Raw genomic sequence first — 25,584 nt, 5'->3', positions numbered from 1 at the left:
ATACATATAGGATATTAACACTGATAATGATGTCATCAGTGCTGACCATGTTTGCGGAGAACTCGAAGCAGCGCTACACCGCACAAATGTCCCACTTAGAGGCCTACTCATTGGTCATAAAGTGGTGTTCCGCAGAGAGATCTTTGAGTGCTGCAGCTGACATTCCACTATTGCCTGCTGCTGCTCACACAATCTCTCCAGCATATGCAATGTGAAATTCCACCTTGTGGATACGTTGCATATGAAGCAGTGAGAGAGAAGGCAGAAGTGACTCCGCAATGCAGACAGGTGAGCAGCAGCAGGGTGAGTACACTGAAAGCACTTTGTGCAGCAACTCTGACATCTCCAGGTAATTTTTCAGGAATCTCTACACCAGCAAATTCAGCACATGCACCAGGCAAGGAATGTGCGTCAAATTAGCTAGGCCCAGTCTGCTATGAGATTTTGCCTGTTATCGAGCACCAAAAGGTGGGTATGAGGTTCAGTGGCACCAACCACTCATTGGTCTGTTGTTTAATAAATGTCCAAAGCTCCTGTGTGGTGTGGAATGTTTCCTGCAGAGTTTCAGAAAAGCCTTCTGTCATTTACCAATGGCTGTGGTTATGTTGGTGGTACAGGTATTATGCTGACCAGATGAGGAGGCTGTGGAGAAAGCGTAGAAAGAGAAGGAGGCAACATGGACAGAGAAACGTCTAGCAATTTTCGGTCATGGTAGGATATGCGTCATAATTCCTTCTTCCTCAGGCCCAACTGCCACTACATTTTCCCAGTGGGCAGTTAGGAAGATATAACATCCATGCCCATGCTTACTGGATCACATATCAGTGGTTATTTGGACCTTGCCACTGATGGCGTTGCACAGTGCACACCTGATTTTGTCCGCAACATGTTTGTGCGGGGCAAGGATAGCCTGCCTGGAAAAGTAGTGGCGGATGGAAACCACATACTGTGGGACAGCCACTACCATAAGTTTTTTTAAAATTGTCTGTCTCCACCACCCAGAATGGCAGTGTCGCGGGCGGCGGGGCGCTGCACTCGCTAACGCTCGGGTCCGGCGCTGCGGCTGCTGCTCGGTGGCTCGAGCGGTGGGCCGGATCCGGGGACTCGAGCGGCGCTCCTCGCCCGTGAGTGAAAAGGGGGGTGGTTTGTTTGGGGATTTAGTCCGTGACGCCACCCATGGCTTGTGGTGAAGATGGGCACCACCGCTGCTGGTGACGGGGATCCCGGGAGCGATGGTAGGGAGCAGCTGGTATGTTGTTTTCCCCCTTTGTGGGTAGGGGTCGGTGGTCCCGGGGCCCGGTGGTGTGACGGGGAGGCAGGGTTGGTGAGGTGCAGGGACAACGCGGCGCAGTGCCGGATGGCACGGGTGTACTCACTCAGCAATAAATGCACAAAGTCTCCGGTAAACCAAACGGCTGGATGGACGGGTCCCGCAGCCAGCTGCAGTGTCTCTCCCCGGACAGGTGATGGTGGCTGTCTTTCCCGGCACCTTTGTGTACTGTGTTGACTCCAATGGCTTCCCAACGGTAGTCCGCTCCCCGGTGTATGGATACCGGAGGAACCATTTTTGCCCGCAGGCGCTGGCCCTTGGATCTCTAGCCTCTGGCGATGGCTGTATATCCTCACGGTGTGAACGGTTGCCTTCAATCGGGACTTGGTTGTTAGGGAACCCCAGGGGTTCCTGTCACATTTGGATTTGACTATTGACGGCGGCTCCAAGCCTGGTCGGGGTCCGATGGCCCTGCCTGTGTGCTTAGCTTCACTCCGTTCCCCTGTCCGGTACCGGTGGGCCACCACCCAGACCCGATCCTTGCAGCTCTGTGGAGTTCCACCAACTCCTGCAAACAGCCACCACCGTCTGCCAACCTTGCTGTCAGTGCCTGGGCTCCGACCCAGACACTTGCAGTTTTGTGACCTCTCACTTTCATCTCCTGAACTGAACTACTGCTTTTCCCGCCTCCAGGCCTGTGAATTCCTCAGGGGGTGGGGCCAACCACCTGGCTTCGCCCCACCTGGTGTGGACATCAGACCCTGGAGGGAGGCAACAAGGGTTTTTGTCTGACTAATGTAACTGTCTGGGGGATGGGGTGTGTGTGTGTTTGTCTGTGGCTACCTGGCTAGTCTAGGGCGCCACATTCCCCCTTGGTAAAATGCAGACCGTCCGCGGGCTGCCCGTCCATCACCAGTTTTATTTTTCAAACTGTAAAAAGATAAATAACATGGGAAAAATGGTAAAACATGAAACATAAGCATACTTTAGGTCCTCTTAAACGTTACAACACATATACATTTTTAATAAGGGACGGACGGATGTCTTCCGCTCTCCCACCCAAGCAACCTAGCCCTGATGCTGCCCCTAAGAAGTGGGCAGCACCCCTTTGCCGCAGTCAAGGTTCAGGCTGCCCGAGCGGGAACGGGTACGGTAACTCACACCCAACTGTCACTTCAGGGGACCCCACGTCCAAGGGGGAACCCCTGACCCCCGGAGGATCGCCACCGGTTACGGTAGTGGCGGGCCTGGGCCATCACTTTCCTCCAGGCCCATCCTCCAAATCAGCCTCTCCGGAGGCAGCAACGGTATCCATCCCACAACATTATTTACAAGCCCACAAGTTCGTGGGTGGCCTGCAAGTTCTTGGCCATGTCCATGAGCAGTTTCTCATGTGGGTATGGGAAGTTAACTTAACAACAGGGGGCTACTCCAGTCCCAACAGGGACGGTTCTCTTCTCGGACGGTAATTAGATGAAAACTCGGTTGATTCGGATTGATTCATTGTGCTGAGGGTCCCAATGGGGACAACAGGGTGCAACGGTGGACCGCTGCCTTTATTGCTCACTTCCATACTCCTCACCCAGCTCCAGGTGAAGAAACACGGGTTCCAGCCCCTCCAGCGCATGGCAGGCGCGACGAGAGAGCGCTGCCCGGCATCCATTATTTCCACTCCGAGGGATGTAAGTGGCCTCCATGTCATACAAGCCGAAGATTCCCTCCTCCGAGACAGGCTCCGTGTCAGCCCCCGAGCCGCTGTCATCTGACTCCAGGGGGTTAATGACGGGACCCGGCAGGACAGCCACGGTTTCTAGCTGAGCCCAGACTTGTGGTTCCTCAGTGGCAAGTGACTCGTCATCGGTCGGTGTACGTATGTCCGCCATCGGTTCTTCTAAGTCAACCGCTCCAGCTATTGGTTGACTGGTGTCCTCTCAGGCATCCGGGCCCTGGCGGGGCAGCACGGACTCCGCCACCTCCATCAGGGATGGCGGCCTGAGCAGGGCCGTACGGGCGGCCAGCACGGGTGATGGAGCAGGCTCTGCTGGGACCAGAGGTAGACCGAGTCCTTCAGCCACAGCGGCTGGTCCATCAGGGACACAAGGGCATGGGTCACTCACCAGCTCCTCTAGCATGGCCTCTATTTTATGTGCCCGCACGACCGTAGCCAGCTCCTCCATCTCAGCGGTCCAGCGATCCAGCAGGTCCCGTATCTGGGCCCGGTTACAACAGCACAGCAGCATCACTTGCGTTTTCAGCCACGCCACCGTCCCGGAGGCAGGCTCCGGAGACTTGGGCCTCTCAGGTGGTGCGGACATGTTGGAAGCCGCTTCCAGGAACCGGGTATATCTTGCAGAGTCCTAGCTAGAGATGAGCGAACCGGTCCCGGTTCGGCTCGAGGTCGGTTCGCCGAACGGAGCTCCCGTTCGAGTTCGGTTCGTCGAACGTTCGACGAACCGAACTCGAACTGCATAGGAAACAATGGCAGGCAATCACAAACACATAAAAACACCTAGAAAACACCCTCAAAGGTGTCCAAAAGGTGACAAACAACTCACAACTAGAGTTGAGCGCGGTTTGAGGTTCGAGGTTCTCCAGTTCTAGGCTCGAGTGATTTTGGGGGCTGTTCGAGATCGAACTAGAACTCGAGCTTTTTGCAAAAGCTCGATGGTTCTAGATCCGTTCGAGAACGGTTCTAGCAGCAAAAAGCAGGGCTTTTTACAGCTACAGTGTGCAGGAGCCATCGCTGGCAGCCTGCCAGAAGCTGGTAACCAAGATAAACATCGGGTATCCAACCAAAGCGCTTTGGTTAGTAACCCGATGTTTATCCTAGTTACGTGCAGGAAGCCCACACTTCCCCGCTCAGCTCGCTCCACCCCCTCCTGCCCGCGGCATGTACACACGTACACACACACACACACACACACACACACACACACACACATGGTCCCGCTCGGCTTACCTGCGGTGATGAAGTCCCGACCTCAGCGCTGTCACTGTCCTCCATGGCCGCCGCTTGTCACATCACCTTCTCTCGCTTCCGACCCGAGACTGACTAGCGGTGACGTCACGGGCCTCTCGCGATACTTGGTGTGAAGGCGCCGGTCATTGAACTCAGTGACAGGGGCTGTCAGTGTGCTGGAGATCAGCGCAGGTAATGTACCTCGCTGACAGCAGCACTTGTCATGCCCTGCAGTGACCTGGGTTGACCCATTGATGTTAGCTCAGGTCACTGCACTGCTCTCCCAGCCAATGGGGAACATCCTGCTCTTCATTGACTGGGACAGTGTGGATTGTCATGGCAACCCCTTGGATTACACCAGACCTGGATTTGTTTTTCATTCTAATAAATTGGTTAAAGAGGGAATGTTTTTTCAAATAAAAATGTGTTTGTCGTCTATTTTTTTTTTATTACTGACTGGGTTGGTGATGTCGGGTATCTGATAGACGCCTGACCTAACCAACCCCAGGGCTTGATGCCAGGTGACATTACACATCTGGTATTAACCCCATATATTACCCCGTTTGCCACCGCACCAGGGCGCGGGATGAGCTGGGGCGAAGCACCAGGATTGGCGCATCTAATGGATGCGCCACTTCTGGGGTGGCTGCGTCCTGCTATTTTTGGGCTGGGGAGAGTCCAATAACCATGGACCTCTCTAGTCTGAGAATATCAGGCCCCAGCTGTCTGCTTTACCTTGGCTGGTGATCCAATTTTGGGGGACCCCTACGTGTTTTTTTTTTAATTATTTATTTAATTTAAAATAACAGCGTGGGGTGCCCTCAGTTTTGGATTACCAGCCAAGGTGAGGTTGCCAGCTGTGGTCTGCAGGCTGCAGCCGTCTGCTTTACCCTAGCTGGCTACAAAACTAGGGGGAACCATACGTCATTTTTTTTTCATTTTTTTGGCTAAATACAAAGCTAAGCACCCCTTAGTGCCACATGAAAAGCACCAAAGGGTGCTCCACTTTTTCTCCACTTTTTCTCCATTTTTTTCTCCATTTTTTTCTCCACTTTTTCTCCACTTTTTCTCCACTTTTTCTCCACTTTTTCTCCACTTTTTCTCCACTTATTCTCCACTTTTTCTACATTTTTTTCTCCACTTTTTCTCCACTTTTTCTCCACTTTTTCTCCACTTTTTCTCCATTTTTTTCTCCACTTATTCTCCACTTTTTTCTCCACTTTTTCTCCACTTTTTCTCCATTTTTTTCTCCACTTATTCTCCACTTTTTCTCCACTTTTTCTCCACTTTTTCTCAACTTTTTCTCAACTTATTCTCCACTTTTTCTCCACTTTTTCTCCACTTTTTCTCCATTTTTTTCTCCATTTTTTTCTCCATTTTTCTCCACTTATTCTCCACTTTTTCTACACTTTTTCTCCACTTTTTCTACATTTTTTCTCCACTTTTTCTACATTTTTTTCTCCACTTTTTCTCCACTTTTTCTCCACTTTTTCTCCACTTTTTCTCCATTTTTTCTCCACTTTTTCTCCACTTTTTCTCCATTTTTTTCTCCACTTTTTCTCCACTTTTTCTCCACTTTTTCTCCACTTTTTCTCCACTTTTTCTCCACTTATTCTCCACTTTTTCTCCACTTTTTCTCCACTTTTTCTTCAATTTTTCTCCATTTTTTCTCCACTTTTTCTCCACTTTTTCTCCACTTTTTCTCCACTTTTTCTCCACTTTTTCTCCATTTTTTTCTCCATTTTTTTCTCCATTTTTTCTCCACTTTTTCTCCACTTTTTCTCCACTTTTTCTCCAGTTTTTCTCCACTTTTTCTCCACTTCTTCTCCACTTATTCTCCATTTTTTTCTCCACTTATTCTCCACTTTTTCTCCACTTTTTCTCCATTTTTTCTCCACTTTTTCTCCACTTTTTCTCCACTTCTCCACTTTTTCTCCATTTTTTTTCTCCATTTTTTCTCCACTTATTCTCCACTTTTTCTCCATTTTATCTCCACTTTTTCTCCACTTTTTCTCCATTTTTTCTCCACTTTTTCTCCACTTTTTCTCCACTTTTTCTCCACTTTTTCTCCACTTCTCCACTTTTTCTCCATTTTTCTCCACTTTTTCTCCATTTTTTCTACACTTTTTCTCCACCTTTTCTCCATTTTTTCTACACTTTTTCTCCACTTTTTCTCCATTTTTTTCTCCACTTTTTCTCCACTTTTTCTCCACTTTTTCTCCATTTTTTCTCCACTTTTTCTCCATTTTTTCTCCACTTTTTCTCCACTTTTTCTCCATTTTTTCTCCACTTTTTCTCCACTTTTTCTCCATTTTTTTTCTCCATTTTTTTCTCCACTTTTTCCCCCACTTTTTCTCCACTTTTTCTCCACTTTTTCTCCACTTCTTCTCCACTTTTTCTCCATTTTTCTCCACTTTTTCTCCATTTTTTCTACACTTTTTCTCCACTTTTTCTCCATTTTTTCTACACTTTTTCTCCACTTTTTCTCCATTTTTTTCTCCACTTTTTCTCCACTTTTTCTCCACTTTTTCTTCACTTTTTCTCCATTTTTTCTCCACTTATTCTCCACTTTTTCTCCACTTTTTCTCCACTTTTTCTCCATTTTTTTCTCCATTTTTTTCTCCATTTTTTCTCCACTTTTTCTCCACTTTTTCTACACTTTTTCTACACTTTTTCTACACTTCTCCACTTTTTCTCCATTTTTTTCTCCACTTATTCTCCTCTTTTTCTCCACTTTTTCTCCACTTTTTCTCCATTTTTTTCTCCACTTTCTCTCCACTTTTTCTCAACTTCTCCACTTTTTCTCCACTTTTTCTCCACTTCTTCTCCACTTTTTCTCCATTTTTTCTCCACTTTTTCTCCACTTTTTCTCCACTTTTTCTCCATTTTTTTCTCCATTTTTTTCTCCATTTTTCTCCACTTTTTCTCCACTTTTTCTCCACTTTTTCTCCAGTTTTTCTCCACTTTTTCTCCACTTCTTCTCCACTTTTTCTACACTTCTCCACTTTTTCTCCATTTTTTTCTCCACTTATTCTCCACTTTTTCTCCACTTTTTCTCCACTTTTTCTCCATTTTTTTCTCCACTTTCTCTCCACTTTTTCTCAACTTCTCCACTTTTTCTTCAATTTTTCTCCATTTTTTCTCCACTTTTTCTCCACTTTTTCTCCACTTTTTCTCCACTTTTTCTCCATTTTTTTCTCCATTTTTTTCTCCATTTTTTCTCCACTTTTTCTCCACTTTTTCTCCACTTTTTCTCCAGTTTTTCTCCACTTTTTCTCCACTTCTTCTCCACTTATTCTCCATTTTTTTCTCCACTTTTTCTCCACTTTTTCTCCACTTTTTCTCCATTTTTTCTCCACTTTTTCTCCATTTTTTCTCCACTTTTTCTCCACTTTTTCTCCACTTTTTCTCCATTTTTTTCTCCATTTTTTTCTCCATTTTTTCTCCACTTTTTCTCCACTTTTTCTCCACTTTTTCTCCAGTTTTTCTCCACTTTTTCTCCACTTCTTCTCCACTTTTTCTACACTTCTCCACTTTTTCTCCATTTTTTTCTCCACTTATTCTCCACTTTTTCTCCACTTTTTCTCCACTTTTTCTCCATTTTTTTCTCCACTTTCTCTCCACTTTTTCTCAACTTCTCCACTTTTTCTCCACTTTTTCTCCACTTCTTCTCCACTTTTTCTCCATTTTTTCTCCACTTTTTCTCCACTTTTTCTCCACTTTTTCTCCATTTTTTTCTCCATTTTTTTCTCCATTTTTTCTCCACTTTTTCTCCACTTTTTCTCCACTTTTTCTCCAGTTTTTCTCCACTTTTTCTCCACTTCTTCTCCACTTTTTCTACACTTCTCCACTTTTTCTCCATTTTTTTCTCCACTTATTCTCCACTTTTTCTCCACTTTTTCTCCACTTTTTCTCCATTTTTTTCTCCACTTTCTCTCCACTTTTTCTCAACTTCTCCACTTTTTCTTCAATTTTTCTCCATTTTTTCTCCACTTTTTCTCCACTTTTTCTCCACTTTTTCTCCACTTTTTCTCCATTTTTTTCTCCATTTTTTTCTCCATTTTTTCTCCACTTTTTCTCCACTTTTTCTCCACTTTTTCTCCAGTTTTTCTCCACTTTTTCTCCACTTCTTCTCCACTTATTCTCCATTTTTTTCTCCACTTTTTCTCCACTTTTTCTCCACTTTTTCTCCATTTTTTCTCCACTTTTTCTCCATTTTTTCTCCACTTTTTCTCCACTTTTTCTCCACTTTTTCTCCATTTTTTTCTCCATTTTTTTCTCCATTTTTTCTCCACTTTTTCTCCACTTTTTCTCCACTTTTTCTCCAGTTTTTCTCCACTTTTTCTCCACTTCTTCTCCACTTTTTCTACACTTCTCCACTTTTTCTCCATTTTTTTCTCCACTTATTCTCCACTTTTTCTCCACTTTTTCTCCACTTTTTCTCCATTTTTTTCTCCACTTTCTCTCCACTTTTTCTCAACTTCTCCACTTTTTCTTCAATTTTTCTCCATTTTTTCTCCACTTTTTCTCCACTTTTTCTCCACTTTTTCTCCACTTTTTCTCCATTTTTTTCTCCATTTTTTTCTCCATTTTTTCTCCACTTTTTCTCCACTTTTTCTCCACTTTTTCTCCAGTTTTTCTCCACTTTTTCTCCACTTCTTCTCCACTTATTCTCCATTTTTTTCTCCACTTTTTCTCCACTTTTTCTCCACTTTTTCTCCATTTTTTCTCCACTTTTTCTCCACTTTTTCTCCGTTCTTTTTCTATGGTCGGTCTACCCATTAACTCTGCCATGCATAGTGTAGCTCTACACCTACTGCACATGTTACTTTATGATTGACATCTCTTTCGTACCAGAGCTGTCTAAGCCTACTCTGACCCCATATTTGTCATTACTATATTGTCCTTGTACTGTATTATGACATTTGTATCATGTGTTTCATTTCTTGCTGTGTTGCAATTTTTTTGCTGCATCCCAATTGTACCTCTACATTGTTCGAGTTTATGCTATTGTTCTCTCACTCTTATGTGATACTGATTATTGTCATTTTTCATGATTACATGCAGATAAGTCCAATCTGACGAAGGCTCAGGCCGAAACGTCATTTGTAACTTGTTTTGGACAAAAACATATATGCTTATGAAAAAAAAATTTTTCTTAATACGGACCAATAAAGAGTGATTTTGCATTACTATCCGTTGTGACTTACTGACTTAGTCTGGGAGATTTAGAGTGCTGAGGTTACTCACTAATTTTATCTATTATTACCTCTGAGCACCTATATACCAGTGAGCAGAGCTTCCTCTACAGTAGTTCTCCTGATTAGGCATGCCCTTACCTCATGAGCAGGGCATTGCAGCTTTGGTAGCAACCATTACGACATGTACTCTGCTGCTGTGGACCCGAGAAGAGTGAGTGCAGATTCATTGCACCCACACTCCTCACATGAAGGGTCCTCACTCCTAGAAAATGGGGGATACGTTCCCTGAGTGTCTCCCCCCCCATATTCTAGACGGTCCAGAGTCGTCGTGGGACCCCTTTATTTTTTTTCTTACAATAAATTGTTGAAAGAGGAAATGTTTTGGGGACTGTTTTTTCAAATAAATTTCTTTTGTCGATTTTTTTTTTTTGTTAGTACTGACAGTTTATGATGTTGGGTATCTAATAGACGCCATGACATCACAAACTGCTGGGCTTGATCTCAGGTTACTTGACAGCTAGTATCAACCCGATTTATTACCCCGTTTGCCACTGCACCAGGGCACGGGATGAGCTGGGGTGAAGCGCTAGGATTGGTGCATCTAGTGGATGCGCCACGTCTGGGGTGCCTGCGGCCTGCTATTTTTAGGCTGTGAAGGCCCAATAACTATGGACCTTCCCACCCTGAGAATACCAGACCACAGCTGTCCGCTTTACCTTGGCTGGTGATCCAATTTGGGGGGGACCCTACTTTTATTGTGTAATTATTAATATTTATAAAATAATTATAAAAAAGAGCCTGAGGGGACCTCCACATTGGATCCCCAACCACGGTAAAGCTGCCAGCTGTGGTTTTCAGGCTACAGCCGTCTGCTTTACCCTAGCTGGCCATCAAAAATGGGGGGACCCAACGTCATTTTTATTTTTAACTATTTTTTAAATAGAAAAAATTAATGGGCTTCCCTGTATTTTGATTGCCAACCAAGGAAACGGCAGGCAGATGGGGGTGGCAACCCATAGCTGTCTGCTTTATCTGCGCTGAGAATCAAAAATACCACGGAGCACTTCGTCATTTTTTTAAAGATTTATTTTTACAGCACTGTGATGTCCAGCAATCAAAATACAGGGAAGCCCATTTTATTTTTAGTTATTTAAATAAATAATTAAAAAAAATATATATGGGCTCCCGCTGCATTTTTTTGTATTGCTAGCTAAGGGTAATCCAAGCAGCTACTGGCTGCTAACCCCCACTGCTTGGTGTTACCTTCACTGGCAATGGAAAATCCAGGGAAGCATTTTTTATTTTTTTTGCCAAAAAACTACAAAAAAAGGACGTGAGCTTCGCCATATTTTTGTATGCTAGCCAGGTATAGCAGGCAGGTGCTGGAAGAGTTGGATACAGCGCCAGAAGATGGCGCTTCTATGAAAATGCCACTTTCTGAGGCGGCTACAGACTGCAATTTGCAGCAGTGGGGTCCAGAAAGCTCAGGCCAACCTGTGCTGCGGATTCCAATCCCCAGCTGCCTAGTTGTACCTGGCTGGACACAAAAATGGGGCGAAGCCTACGTCATTTGTTTTCTAATTATTTGATGAAATTCATGAAATAATAAAAAAAGGGCTTCCCTTTATTTTTGGTTCCCAGCCGGGTACAAATAGGCAACTGGGGGTTGGGGGCAGCCGTACCTGCCTGCTGTACCTGGCTAGCATACAAAAATATGGCGAAGCCCACATAATTTTTTCAGGGGGCAAAAAACTTCTGCATACAGTCCTGGATGGAGTATGCTGAGCCTTGTAGTTCTGCAGCTGCTGTCTGTCTGTATGGAGAAGAGCAGACAGCAGCTGCAGAACTACAAGGCTCAGCATACTCCATCCAGGACTGTATGCAGAATTTTTTTGCCCACCAAAAAAATGACGTGGGCTTCGCCATATTTTTGTATGCTAGCCAGGTACAGCAGGCAGCCACGGGCTGCCTCCAACCCCCAGTTGCCTATTTGTACCCGGCTGGGAATCAAAAATATAGGCCCGGTTTTTTTTAATTATTTCACTTATTTCATGAAATAATTAAAAAACAAATGACGTGGGCTTCGCCCCATTTTTGTGTCCAGCCGGGTACAACTAGGCAGCTGGGGATTGGAATCCGCAGCACAGGTTAGCCCGAGGTTTCTGGGCGCCTCTGCTGCGGATTTCAGTCCGCAGCCGTCCCAGAAAATGGCGCTTTCATAGAAGCGCCATCATCTGGCGCTGTATCCAACTCTTCCAACAGCCCTGGAGCCGGGTGGCTTGTTGGGTAATCATGAGTTAATACTGGATTTGTTTTACTAGCCAGTATTAAGCCAGAGATTCTTAATGTCAGGCACGTTTGACCCGGCCATTAAGAATCTCCAATAAAGGGTTAAAAAAAAACACCACACAGAGAAAAAATACTTTAATAGAAATAAATACACAGACACATTAGAGACTCCATCTTTATTACCCCCTGTCAGCCCTCCACGATCCTGCTCTTCTGTCTTCTTTCTTTCTAGTGTAGTAGTAGTGACGATTGTAGTGAGGATGAGGTTCCCCAGCTCATCACTTGGGGCTGGGGAACCTCATCCTCACTACAATCCTCACACTACAATCCTCACTAGTGTAGTAGTAGTGACGATTGTAGTGAGGATGAGGTTCACCAGCTCATCACTTGGGACTGGGGAACCTCATCCTCACTACAATCCTCACTACAATCGGGAAGCAGCGTGCAGCCTTCACTCCGTGAGTGATCAGTGCTGGCTGTCAGCGGTAACAGCGGTAACGCTGACAGGCGCGTTACCATAGCAACGGTGCTCTCGGAGCCGCGGTTAGCGGTGACGTCACCGCTAACTGCGTTGCTATGGCAACGGTGATCTCCGATAATGACCGGCTGTGTCAGCCGGTCCCTAACGGAACGGGGAGTCGACCGTGTGCTAGAGCATGTCGCCGGTACACGGCGATACACATATGTGCACCGTGTACCGGAGAGATGCACTCGCAGGTCCTACATGACGCGTCATAGTCATGTGACCAGTCTGTAGCCAATGAGATAATAGCCACGTGACTGGTCACATGGCTATTTTGACATCACGATAGGTCCTGCATCTCTGCTGGCAGTGCCGTCACCGGGAGGATTCAGCGATCATCGGATGGAATAGCGGCAGGAGACAGAGTGCAGAAGGGATCGCGAGGACCGGTAAGTGTTATGGCAATGTTTATTAACTGTTTGTGTACATTTATAATGCATTTTTATGGGTTTGTGATTGCCTCCCATTATAGCCTATTGGTTCGAGTTCGGTTCGTCGAACGTTCAACGAACCGAACTCGAACGGGACCCCCGTTCGGCGAACCGACCTCGAGCCGAACCGCGACCGGTTCGCTCATCTCTACTCACAACACAACACAAACACATGGGAAAGTGACAAGGACATGTACTCATGCGAAAACAAAACAGCTGGACAAGGAAAAAGAGGAGGAAACATCGATGCCATTACTGTGCAACTTGAGCCCTGCTCATTTTAGGCATCCAATCTGGATAAATTGCCTGAGATTGCCACGTACGCCTTGGGGATCTTGTCGTGTCCTGCAGCCAGCGTTCTCTCAAAACCTGTCTTCAGTGCTGCTGGGGGTCTGCTGGCAGATAAGCACACGCGTCTGTCCACTGACAATGTGGACATGGCTCTCAGAGGACTTTTCTTCCCCTGGGTCAGCCAGGGGACGGGAAAGGCACGCGTATTTTTGAGAGTGCTTCATGCAAAGCATCTGTTTCATTTTGAAAAGGGGGATCAAGTGATGCCAGTCAAGTGGGGTGTGTGTGGCCCAATTAGTGGAAACGAGGGAGACTGTGGTTGGAGTCCCCTCACTGTGTTTCTAAAAGAACCAAGATGAACAAGTCATGGCTCTCAGAGGACTTTTCTTCCCCTGGGTCAGCCAGGGGACAGGAAAGGCACGCGTATTTTTGCTAGTGCTTCATGCAAAGCATCTTTGTAAGCTTGAAAATGGGGGTCAACTGATGCCAGTCAAGTGGGGTGTGTGTGGCCCAGTTAGTGGAAACGAGGGAGACTGTGGTTGGAGTCCCCTCGCTGTGTTTCTAAAAGAACCAAGATGAACAAGTCATGGCTCTCAGAGGACTTTTCTTCCCCTGGGTCAGCCAGGGGACGGGAAAGGCACGCGTATTTTTGAGAGTGCTTCATGCAAAGCATCTGTTTCATTTTGAAAAGGGGGATCAAGTGATGCCAGTCAAGTGGGGTGTGTGTGGCCCAATTAGTAGAAACGAGGGAGACTGTGGTTGGAGTCCCCTCGCTGTGTTTCTAAAAGAACCAAGATGAACAAGTCATGGCTCTCAGAGGACTTTTCTTCCCCTGGGTCAGCCAGGGGACGGGAAAGGCACGCGTATTTTTGATAGTGCTTTATGCAAAGCATCTTTGTAATCTTGAAAATGGGGGTCAACTGATGCCAGTCAAGTGGGGTGTGTGTGACCCAGTTAGTGGAAACGAGGGAGACTGTGGTTGAAGTCCCCTCGCTGTGTTTCTAAAAGAACCAAGATGAACAAGTCATGGCTCTCAGAGGACTTTTCTTCCCCTGGGTCAGCCAGGGGACGGGAAAGGCACGTGTATTTTTGAGAGTGCTTCATGCAAAGCATCTGTTTCATTTTGAAAAGGGGGATCAAGTGATGCCAGTCAAGTGGGGTGTGTGTGGCCCAATTAGTGGAAACGAGGGAGACTGTGGTTGGAGTCCCCTCGCTGTGTTTCTAAAAGAACCAAGATGAACAAGTCATGGCTCTCAGAGGACTTTTCTTCCCCTGGGTCAGCCAGAGGACGGGAAAGGCACGCGTATTTTTGATAGTGCTTCATGCAAACCATCTTTGTAAGCTTGAAAATGGGGGTCAACTGATGCCAGTCAAGTGGGGTGTGTGTGGCCCAGTTAGTGGAAACGAGGGAGACTGTGGTTGGAGTCCCCTCGCTGTGTTTCTAAAAGAACCAAGATGAACAAGTCATGGCTCTCAGAGGACTTTTCTTCCCCCCGGGTCAGCCAGGGGACGGGAAAGGCACGCGTATTTTTGATAGTGCTTCATGCAAAGCATCTTTGTAAGCTTGAAAATGGGGGTCAACTGATGCCAGTCAAGTGGGGTGTGTGTGGCCCAGTTAGTGGAAATGAGGGAGACTATGGTTGGAGTCCCCTCGCTGTGTTTCTAAAAGAACCAAGATGAACAAGTCATGGCTCTCAGAGGACTTTTCTTCCCCTGGGTCAGCCAGAGGACGGGAAAGGCACGCGTATTTTTGATAGTGCTTCATGCAAACCATCTTTGTAAGCTTGAAAATGGGGGTCAACTGATGCCAGTCAAGTGGGGTGTGTGTGGCCCAGTTAGTGGAAACGAGGGAGACTGTGGTTGGAGTCCCCTCGCTGTGTTTCTAAAAGAACCAAGATGAACAAGTCATGGCTCTCAGAGGACTTTTCTTCCCCCCGGGTCAGCCAGGGGACGGGAAAGGCACGCGTATTTTTGATAGTGCTTCATGCAAAGCATCTTTGTAAGCTTGAAAATGGGGGTCAACTGATGCCAGTCAAGTGGGGTGTGTGTGGCCCAGTTATTGGAAACGAGGGAGACTGTGGTTGGAGTCCCCTCGCTGTGTTTCTAAAAGAACCAAGATGAACAAGTCATGGCTCTCAGAGGACTTTTCTTCCCCTGGGTCAGCCAGGGGACGGGAAAGGCACGCGTATTTTTGAGAGTGCTTCATGCAAAGCATCTGTTTCATTTTGAAAAGGGGGATCAAGTGATGCCAGTCAAGTGGGGTGTGTGTGGCCCAATTAGTGGAAACGAGGGAGACTGTGGTTGGAGTCCCCTCGCTGTGTTTCTAAAAGAACCAAGATGAACAAGTCATGGCTCTCAGAGGACTTTTCTTCCCCTGGGTCAGCCAGGGGACGGGAAAGGCACGCGTATTTTTGATAGTGCTTCATGCAAACCATCTTTGTAAGCTTGAAAATGGGGGTCAACTGATGCCAGTCAAGTGGGGTGTGTGTGGCCCAGTTAGTGGAAATGAGGGAGACTGTGGTTGGAGTCCCCTCGCTGTGTTTCTAAAAGAACATAGATGAACAAGTCATGGCTCTCAGAGGACTTTTCTTCCCCCGGGTCAGCCAGGGGACGGGAAAGGCACGCGTATTTTTGATAGTGCTTCATGCAAAGCATCTTTGTAAGCTTGAAAATGGGGGTCAACTGATGCCAGTCAAGTGGGGTGTGTGTGGCCCAGTTAGTGGAAACGAGGGAGACTGTGGTTGGAGTCCCCTCGCTGTGTTTCTAAAAGAACCAAGATGAACAAGTCATGGCTCTCAGAGGACTTTTCTTCCCTGGGTCAGCCAGGGGACGGGAAAGGCACGCGTATTTTTGATAGTGCTTCATGCAAAGCATCTTTGTAAGCTTGAAAATGGGGGTCAACTGATGCCAGTCAAGTGGGGTGTGTGTGGCCCAGTTAGTGGAAACGAGGGAGACTGTGGTTGGAGTCCTCTCGCTGTGTTTCTAAAAGAACCAAGATGAACAAGTCATGGCTCTCAGAGGACTTTTCTTCCCCTGGGTCAGCCAGGGGACGGGAAAGGCACGCGTATTTTTGAGAGTGCTTCATGCAAAGCATCTGTTTCATTTTGAAAAGGGGAATCAAGTGATGCCAGTCAAGTGGGGTGTGTGTGGCCCAATTAGTGGAAACGAGGGAGACTGTGGTTGGAGTCCCCTCGCTGTGTTTCTAAAAGAACCAAGATGAACAAGTCATGGCTCTCAGAGGACTTTTCTTCCCCCGGGTCAGCCAGGGGACGGGAAAGGCACGCGTATTTTTGATAGTGCTTCATGCAAAGCATCTTTGTAAGCTTGAAAATGGGGGTCAACTGATGCCAGTCAAGTGGGGTGTGTGTGGCCCAGTTAGTGGAAATGAGGGAGACTATGGTTGGAGTCCCCTCGCTGTGTTTCTAGAAGAACCAAGATGAACAAGTCATGGCACTCAGAGGACTTTTCTTCCCCTGGGTCAGCCAGGGGACGGGAAAGGCACGCGTATTTTTGATAGTGCTTCATGCAAAGCATCTTTGTAAGCTTGAAAATAGGGGTCAACTGATGCCAGTCAAGTGGGGTGTGTGTGGCCCAGTTAGTGGAAACGAGGGAGACTGTGGTTGGAGTCCCCTCGCTGTGTTTCTAAAAGAACCAAGATGAACAAGTCATGGCTCTCAGAGGACTTTTCTTCCCCTGGGTCAGCCAGGGGACGGGAAAGGCACGCGTATTTTTGATAGTGCTTCATGCAAACCATCTTTGTAAGCTTGAAAATGGGGGTCAACTGATGCCAGTCAAGTGGGGTGTGTGTGGCCCAGTTAGTGGAAACGAGGGAGACAGTGGTTGGAGTCCCCTTGCTGTGTTTCTAAAAGAACCAAGATGAACAAGTCATGGCTCTCAGAGGACTTTTCTTCCCCCGGGTCAGCCAGGGGACGGGAAAGGCACGCGTATTTTTGATAGTGCTTCATGCAAAGCATCTTTGTAAGCTTGAAAATGGGGGTCAACTGATGCCAGTCAAGTGGGGTGTGTGTGGCCCAGTTAGTGGAAACGAGGGAGACTGTGGTTGGAGTCCCCTCGCTGTGTTTCTAAAAGAACCAAGATGAACAAGTCATGGCTCTCAGAGGACTTTTCTTCCCCTGGGTCAGCCAGGGGACGGGAAAGGCACGTGTATTTTTGAGAGTGCTTCATGCAAAGCATCTGTTTCATTTTGAAAAGGGGGATCAAGTGATGCCAGTCAAGTGGGGTGTGTGTGGCCCAATTAGTGGAAACGAGGGAGACTGTGGTTGGAGTCCCCTCGCTGTGTTTCTAAAAGAACCAAGATGAAAAAGTCATGGCTCTCAGAGGACTTTTCTTCCCCTGGGTCAGCCAGGGGACGGGAAAGGCACGCGTATTTTTGATAGTGCTTCATGCAAAGCATCTTTGTAAGCTTGAAAATGGGGGTCAACTGATGCCAGTCAAGTGGGGTGTGTGTGGCCCAGTTAGTGGAAATGAGGGAGACTATGGTTGGAGTCCCCTCGCTGTGTTTCTAAAAGAACCAAGATGAACAAGTCATGGCTCTCAGAGGACTTTTCTTCCCCTGGGTCAGCCAGAGGACGGGAAAGGCACGCGTATTTTTGATAGTGCTTCATGCAAACCATCTTTGTAAGCTTGAAAATGGGGGTCAACTAATGCCAGTCAAGTGGGGTGTGTGTGGCCCAGTTAGTGGAAACGAGGGAGACTGTGGTTGGAGTCCCCTCGCTGTGTTTCTAAAAGAACCAAGATGAACAAGTCATGGCTCTCAGAGGACTTTTCTTCCCCCCGGGTCAGCCAGGGGACGGGAAAGGCACGCGTATTTTTGATAGTGCTTCATGCAAAGCATCTTTGTAAGCTTGAAAATGGGGGTCAACTGATGCCAGTCAAGTGGGGTGTGTGTGGCCCAGTTATTGGAAACGAGGGAGACTGTGGTTGGAGTCCCCTCGCTGTGTTTCTAAAAGAACCAAGATGAACAAGTCATGGCTCTCAGAGGACTTTTCTTCCCCTGGGTCAGCCAGGGGACGGGAAAGGCACGCGTATTTTTGAGAGTGCTTCATGCAAAGCATCTGTTTCATTTTGAAAAGGGGGATCAAGTGATGCCAGTCAAGTGGGGTGTGTGTGGCCCAATTAGTGGAAACGAGGGAGACTGTGGTTGGAGTCCCCTCGCTGTGTTTCTAAAAGAACCAAGATGAACAAGTCATGGCTCTCAGAGGACTTTTCTTCCCCTGGGTCAGCCAGGGGACGGGAAAGGCACGCGTATTTTTGATAGTGCTTCATGCAAACCATCTTTGTAAGCTTGAAAATGGGGGTCAACTGATGCCAGTCAAGTGGGGTGTGTGTGGCCCAGTTAGTGGAAATGAGGGAGACTGTGGTTGGAGTCCCCTCGCTGTGTTTCTAAAAGAACATAGATGAACAAGTCATGGCTCTCAGAGGACTTTTCTTCCCCCGGGTCAGCCAGGGGACGGGAAAGGCACGCGTATTTTTGATAGTGCTTCATGCAAAGCATCTTTGTAAGCTTGAAAATGGGGGTCAACTGATGCCAGTCAAGTGGGGTGTGTGTGGCCCAGTTAGTGGAAACGAGGGAGACTGTGGTTGGAGTCCCCTCGCTGTGTTTCTAAAAGAACCAAGATGAACAAGTCATGGCTCTCAGAGGACTTTTCTTCCCTGGGTCAGCCAGGGGACGGGAAAGGCACGCGTATTTTTGATAGTGCTTCATGCAAAGCATCTTTGTAAGCTTGAAAATGGGGGTCAACTGATGCCAGTCAAGTGGGGTGTGTGTGGCCCAGTTAGTGGAAACGAGGGAGACTGTGGTTGGAGTCCCCTCGCTGTGTTTCTAAAAGAACCAAGATGAACAAGTCATGGCTCTCAGAGGACTTTTCTTCCCCTGGGTCAGCCAGGGGACGGGAAAGGCACGCGTATTTTTGAGAGTGCTTCATGCAAAGCATCTGTTTCATTTTGAAAAGGGGAATCAAGTGATGCCAGTCAAGTGGGGTGTGTGTGGCCCAATTAGTGGAAACGAGGGAGACTGTGGTTGGAGTCCCCTCGCTGTGTTTCTAAAAGAACCAAGATGAACAAGTCATGGCTCTCAGAGGACTTTTCTTCCCCTGGGTCAGCCAGGGGACGGGAAAGGCACGCGTATTTTTGATAGTGCTTCATGCAAACCATCTTTGTAAGCTTGAAAATGGGGGTCAACTGATGCCAGTCAAGTGGGGTGTGTGTGGCCCAGTTAGTGGAAACGAGGGAGACTGTGGTTGGAGTCCCCTCGCTGTGTTTCTAAAAGAACCAAGATGAACAAGTCATGGCTCTCAGAGGACTTTTCTTCCCCCAGGTCAGCCAGGGGACGGGAAAGGCATGCAAATTTTTGATAGTGCTTCATGCAAAGCATCTTTGTAAGCTTGAAAATGGGGGTCAACTGATGCCAGTCAAGTGGGGTGTGTGTGGCCCAGTTAGTGGAAATGAGGGAGACTATGGTTGGAGTCCCCTCGCTGTGTTTCTAAAAGAACCAAGATGAACAAGTCATGGCACTCAGAGGACTTTTCTTCCCCTGGGTCAGCCAGGGGACGGGAAAGGCACGCGTATTTTTGATAGTGCTTCATGCAAAGCATCTTTGTAAGCTTGAAAATGGGGGTCAACTGATGCCAGTCAAGTGGGGTGTGTGTGGCCCAGTTAGTGGAAACGAGGGAGACTGTGGTTGGAGTCCCCTCGCTGTGTTTCTAAAAGAACCAAGATGAACAAGTCATGGCTCTCAGAGGACTTTTCTTCCCCTGGGTCAGCCAGGGGACGGGAAAGGCACGCGTATTTTTGATAGTGCTTCATGCAAACCATCTTTGTAAGCTTGAAAATGGGGGTCAACTGATGCCAGTCAAGTGGGGTGTGTGTGGCCCAGTTAGTGGAAACGAGGGAGACAGTGGTTAAAGTCCCCTCGCTGTGTTTCTAAAAGAACCAAGATGAACAAGTCATGGCTCTCAGAGGACTTTTCTTCCCCCGGGTCAGCCAGGGGACGGGAAAGGCACGCGTATTTTTGATAGTGCTTCATGCAAAGCATCTTTGTAAGCTTGAAAATGGGGGTCAACTGATGCCAGTCAAGTGGGGTGTGTGTGGCCCAGTTAGTGGAAACGAGGGAGACTGTGGTTGGAGTCCCCTCGCTGTGTTTCTAAAAGAACCAAGATGAACAAGTCATGGCTCTCAGAGGACTTTTCTTCCCCTGGGTCAGCCAGGGGACGGGAAAGGCACGCGTATTTTTGATAGTGCTTCATGCAAAGCATCTTTGTAAGCTTGAAAATGGGGGTCAACTGATGCCAGTCAAGTGGGGTGTGTGTGGCCCAGTTAGTGGAAACGAGGGAGACTGTGGTTGGAGTCCCCTCGCTGTGTTTCTAAAAGAACCAAGATGAACAAGTCATGGCTCTCAGAGGACTTTTCTTCCCTGGGTCAGCCAGGGGACGGGAAAGGCACGCGTATTTTTGATAGTGCTTCATGCAAAGCATCTTTGTAAGCTTGAAAATGGGGGTCAACTGATGCCAGTCAAGTGGGGTGTGTGTGGCCCAGTTATTGGAAACGAGGGAGACTGTGGTTGGAGTCCCCTCGCTGTGTTTCTAAAAGAACCAAGATGAACAAGTCATGGCTCTCAGAGGACTTTTCTTCCCCTGGGTCAGCCAGGGGACGGGAAAGGCACGCGTATTTTTGATAGTGCTTCATGCAAAGCATCTTTGTAAGCTTGAAAATGGGGGTCAACTGATGCCAGTCAAGTGGGGTGTGTGTGGCCCAGTTATTGGAAACGAGGGAGACTGTGGTTGGAGTCCCCTCGCTGTGTTTCTAAAAGAACCAAGATGAACAAGTCATGGCTCTCAGAGGACTTTTCTTCCCCTGGGTCAGCCAGGGGACGGGAAAGGCACGCGTATTTTTGAGAGTGCTTCATGCAAAGCATCTGTTTCATTTTGAAAAGGGGGATCAAGTGATGCCAGTCAAGTGGGGTGTGTGTGGCCCAATTAGTGGAAACGAGGGAGACTGTGGTTGGAGTCCCATCGCTGTGTTTCTAAAAGAACCAAGATGAACAAGTCATGGCTCTCAGAGGACTTTTCTTCCCCTGGGTCAGCCAGGGGACGGGAAACTGTAAAAACGGGGAAGAAAGAAGACGGGTTTTCCAGCCGCGCTATGAACCACACCGTTGAAGATTCCTTAAGATATTTTTATTGAGTCAAATCCAACGCGTTTCAAAGGCATAACCGCCTTCTTCCTCAGGGAATAAAAATATACCAATACAGAAAAAAACAGGGTTTAAATAGAGACTACACAGAGAGGCCATATTGCTGAAAATGACCTCATTGCCCCATGACTCATAGACACGAGGAGTGAATCTACGTCATGATCAGAAAAAAAGGGGGAGGAGGAGGGAAGGAGGGATGAAAAAAAGAGAAAACATTTTTTTATTTTTTATTTAATGCATACAAATCTTGCATGCTTTGATGAATTGAATGAAGGAAGATACATGTTCAGCATGGTGATACAATGGGAAGATTATATGTTGTATGAGAAAAATATATATATATAGCGGAAAAACTACAATAGAAAAATGTGATAAAATAAAATTTGTTTTATCAAAAATTGTGCGTTCATTTATGTGTGCTCTATAATTGTATTTCTTTGGAAAATGAATGGGGGGAAGGGGGGTCTTTGGAAAAGAGAAAAACGAGGGACTTGAACCTACAGGAGAGGCATCGGAACGAACATAGAGAAGCTGCCTCATTCACCATTACTCTGCTCTAGGAGCATACTAGAACATAGAGGCTCAAAAGGGATGTCATAAAAAAATCCTCATCCACCCGGTTTTATAGTGAAAGAAATATACATATGTAGGTGAACGCTCTGGAATTTCAGCCCCATTATATTTGGGGATAATGTGAGGAACGTGAATGAACTGTTAAATCTCTACAAGGGCAGCGCACCCGCAGGCAAAAACCAAAAAGGGAGCGCTTGCACAAAGAGCGGATTCCCTGCAGTGAAAGGTCAAATGGGTTCAGATCGTGGGAAAAAGATATAGAGCGCACGCGCGGTGTGAGGGGAGTCAACGATTTCTCATAATGGAAGGAGATGTGAGCTCAAAAGAGATGTGAAACACGAAAGGAGGCATGCTTAGGTGAAACAGTAATGTGAAGACCCCGATATTTCACAGGGGTGAAGTGTAAGGAGGTCATCCCTGCTTTGTCAAAGGGAGGAACTCCTTATACTGAAGTCGAACATGCTGCGATCTGTGGCTCATGAAAGCTATTTCAAAAAATATAGAAACTATTTATCTATTCTATAATTGGAAGAAATGAAATTATATGATATATGAAAAAATTGTATGGTAAAGATATGATACAATGATATAATAAAAATAAAATAAATGTTTTATCAAAAATCGTGTATTCATTTGTATGTGTTCCATGAGTGCATTTCTTAAAGGATATTTATTTGGGGGAGAAGAAAACAGGGGGGCTTGAAACTACAGAAGGGGCATCGGAATAAACAGAGAAAAGGTGCCTCATTCTCCTTTACTCTACCCTGGTATTATGCTGAAAAGAACAATGGTTCAAATGAGATGTCCTATGAAAAAAACTATTTTTATCTATCCAGTTTAATAGTAACATACATATACATATACATATATATATATATATATATATATATACATATATATATATGTGTACATGAATGCTCTGAAGTTTTATCCCCATTTCATTTGGGGATCATGTGAGGAGCGTGAACAGACTGATTGAATCTCTGAAAGGGCAGTGCACACGCAGTGTGAGTTAAAAACAACAAGGAACGCTTGCCTGGAGAGCGGATTCTTTGTGGTGAAAGGTGAAATGGGTTCAGACCGTGAGAAAAAGATATGGGACGCATGCGTGGTGTGGGAAGAGTCAGTGGTGTCCCGAGATGGAAGGTGATGTGACCTCAAAGAAGTGGGGGTGTGTGAGGACACGAAAGGACGCATATTTAAGTGAGACAGAGATGTGCAAATCTGGATATTTCACAGGGGTGAAGTGTAGGGAAGGCATTCGTACTTTGCTATGGATGGGCATTTCTTGTGCTCGAGTCAAACATGCTCCGGTTTGTGACTTATGAAAGCTATATAAAATATTAAAAATTGTCTTTTAAATATGATCATTGTATTATTGGAAAAAACTAAATTGTCGGGAAAAAAACAAGTGAATTTGAAATAAGATGCATTCTATACTGAAAGGGATCACAAAGGTGAAAACACATAGGCTCATGTGGGAACCTGTAATGAATAGTGTGAACGTGATCAGAGAGAAAAAATGTATAAAAATGTATAAAACAGACATATTGATGTGAAGGTGCTGCTTGTGAAGGAAATCGACGGGCAAGGAGACCGTCGATCCGGTCGACAATTGGATGATGGAAACAAATATGACATATATATATTGTCACGCTTCCCGGGTCCTCACCCCCGCTCCCCGGCTCACCTGCCACGCTCCCCGCTCTCCAGCCACCGGATCCCGTCCGTCCCAGGGTCCCTGGACCCCGATCCCGGCGCCCGACAGCTTCCCTGGACCTGGCCGGCTCCCCTGCGTCCTCCTCGCAGCCTCCTTCCCTGGCTTCTGGCACTCGGGCGGCGCGCATGCGCATTAGGGCGCGCGCGCGGTCACTGACCCTTTCTTAAAGGGCCAGCGTCCATTAACAGGAAATGAGGTTGCACAGGTACAGGGTATATAGGGGGTCATTGTCCAAGGGGGCGGGGCCTGATCTTCGTGTTCCCTGAGCTAGGAGTCAGGTCTCCTGGTGTTTATGTGCCTATACTCACCTATCTCTCTTTGTAGAGCCGTACCTGCCGCGCCATCCAGTCTGCCGTGTCCTGAACCCCGCACGCTGTCCGTCTGCCAACTGACAGTCCGTACCATCTCGGATCCCTGCGGTGACCCGTCATCCCGCTCCAGAGGTTCCGGACCCCGCCTACTATCATCTCGGCTTCCGAACCTGAGCTACGTCACCAGTACCACCATCTGTGACTCCGTGGTCCCAGGGACTCCTCCGCTGCCCTCACTTGCACGGACTGTTCTGCCGCCCTTCAGTGCTTCAGCTGCCGGACTCCTTACCACCATCTTAGAGTCCGGTCCAGTGGATCCACCTCCTGGGTCTACCCGACCGCCCGGCCGTGACAGTAAGATCAGGCCATGGATCCCGCTGCAGCACTATTGGCCCTGCAAGAGGAACTCCAACGCCAGCGTGAAGTCCAGACCCGCATGCTGCAATTTATGACCTCCGTGGACACCCGCCTGTACACGTTACAAGCTTCCATGACGCCTGCGGCACCCAGGTCCTCCAATGGACAATCCACGGCTCCCGCACCAGTGGCAGCCTCGTCGGGTGCTTCCCAACTCCGGTTGGCTTCACCACCTCGTTATGCTGGAGATCCCAAGACCTGCAGGGGCTTCATTAACCAGTGTTCCCTTCATTTCACGCAGCTGCCACATCTGTTCGCCTCTGACCAAGCCAAGGTCGCCTTTATAATGTCTCACCTGGAGGGCGAGGCGCTGGCGTGGATGAACCCCTTGTGGGAAAAGGAGGACCCTATGACCAAGGATCTTCAAGAGTTCCTGCAGGCCTTTCGCAGCACTTTTGACGAGCCGGGACGCGCCTCTGCGTCTGCTTCATCCCTTCTCCGCTTGCGTCAAGGAACACTGACGGTGGGCCAATACGCCATTCGTTTCCGCACGTTGGCTTCAGAACTCAGCTGGAATAATGAGGCCCTAACAGCCGCCTTCTGGGAGGGTCTCTCAAGCCGCATCAAAGACGAGTTGGCGGGCCGTGACGTGCCCTCCACCCTAGATGCCCTGATTGCCCTAGCAACTCGAGTAGACATCCGTTTTCAGGAGCGCTCCAAAGAGCTGTCTCGGGAGAGACGTCCAGTCCGGCATCCCTCTCCTCCACAGAAGACCTCCGTACCTCAGTCTTCTACCGCTGGGATTCCCGTCCACGAGCCCATGCAGATTGACCGGATACGGCAGTCCGAACAACGACGAGCAGAGCGGCTCGCTAAGGGCCTCTGCTTTTACTGTGGTGAGGACACACACCTCCTCCGTTCCTGTCCGGAAAGGCCGGGAAACTCCAAAGCCTAGGGTTGGTAGGAGAGGCCACCCTAGGTGCTGGGACTCTCTCTGATCCGGTCACATGGACCGTGCAAGTGACAACGGGAGAGACGCGGTTCACGGCTGAGGCCTACCTCGATTCCGGGGCAGCAGGCAATTTCATCCAGCAAGCCACCGTGGACAAATACCAAGTGCCTGTTATTCCACTCAACAAGCCCCTGGTGATTGCCTCTGTAGATGGGAGACCCCTTTCTGACACCATCTCCTGGACCACCAGGCCGGTTGAACTGCGGATCGGTGCTCTTCACACCGAGACCATCGCCTTCTACGTCCTCCCTCACATGTCCCATCAGATCCTGCTGGGTCTTCCATGGTTACGGGCCCACGAACCATCAGTCAGCTGGGGTACAGGCGACATCACCCGCTGGGGTTCTTCGTGTCATGAGAGATGTCTAAAATCCACACAACCCATCCGACAACCTCTGGTTCCTGAGAACCTACCGGGGCTGCCCTCGGCCTATT

This window comes from Anomaloglossus baeobatrachus, chromosome 3 (genome assembly GCF_048569485.1).
Source record: "Anomaloglossus baeobatrachus isolate aAnoBae1 chromosome 3, aAnoBae1.hap1, whole genome shotgun sequence".
Classification (NCBI taxonomy): domain Eukaryota; kingdom Metazoa; phylum Chordata; class Amphibia; order Anura; family Aromobatidae; genus Anomaloglossus; species Anomaloglossus baeobatrachus.
This window is presented reverse-complemented; position numbering follows the sequence as displayed.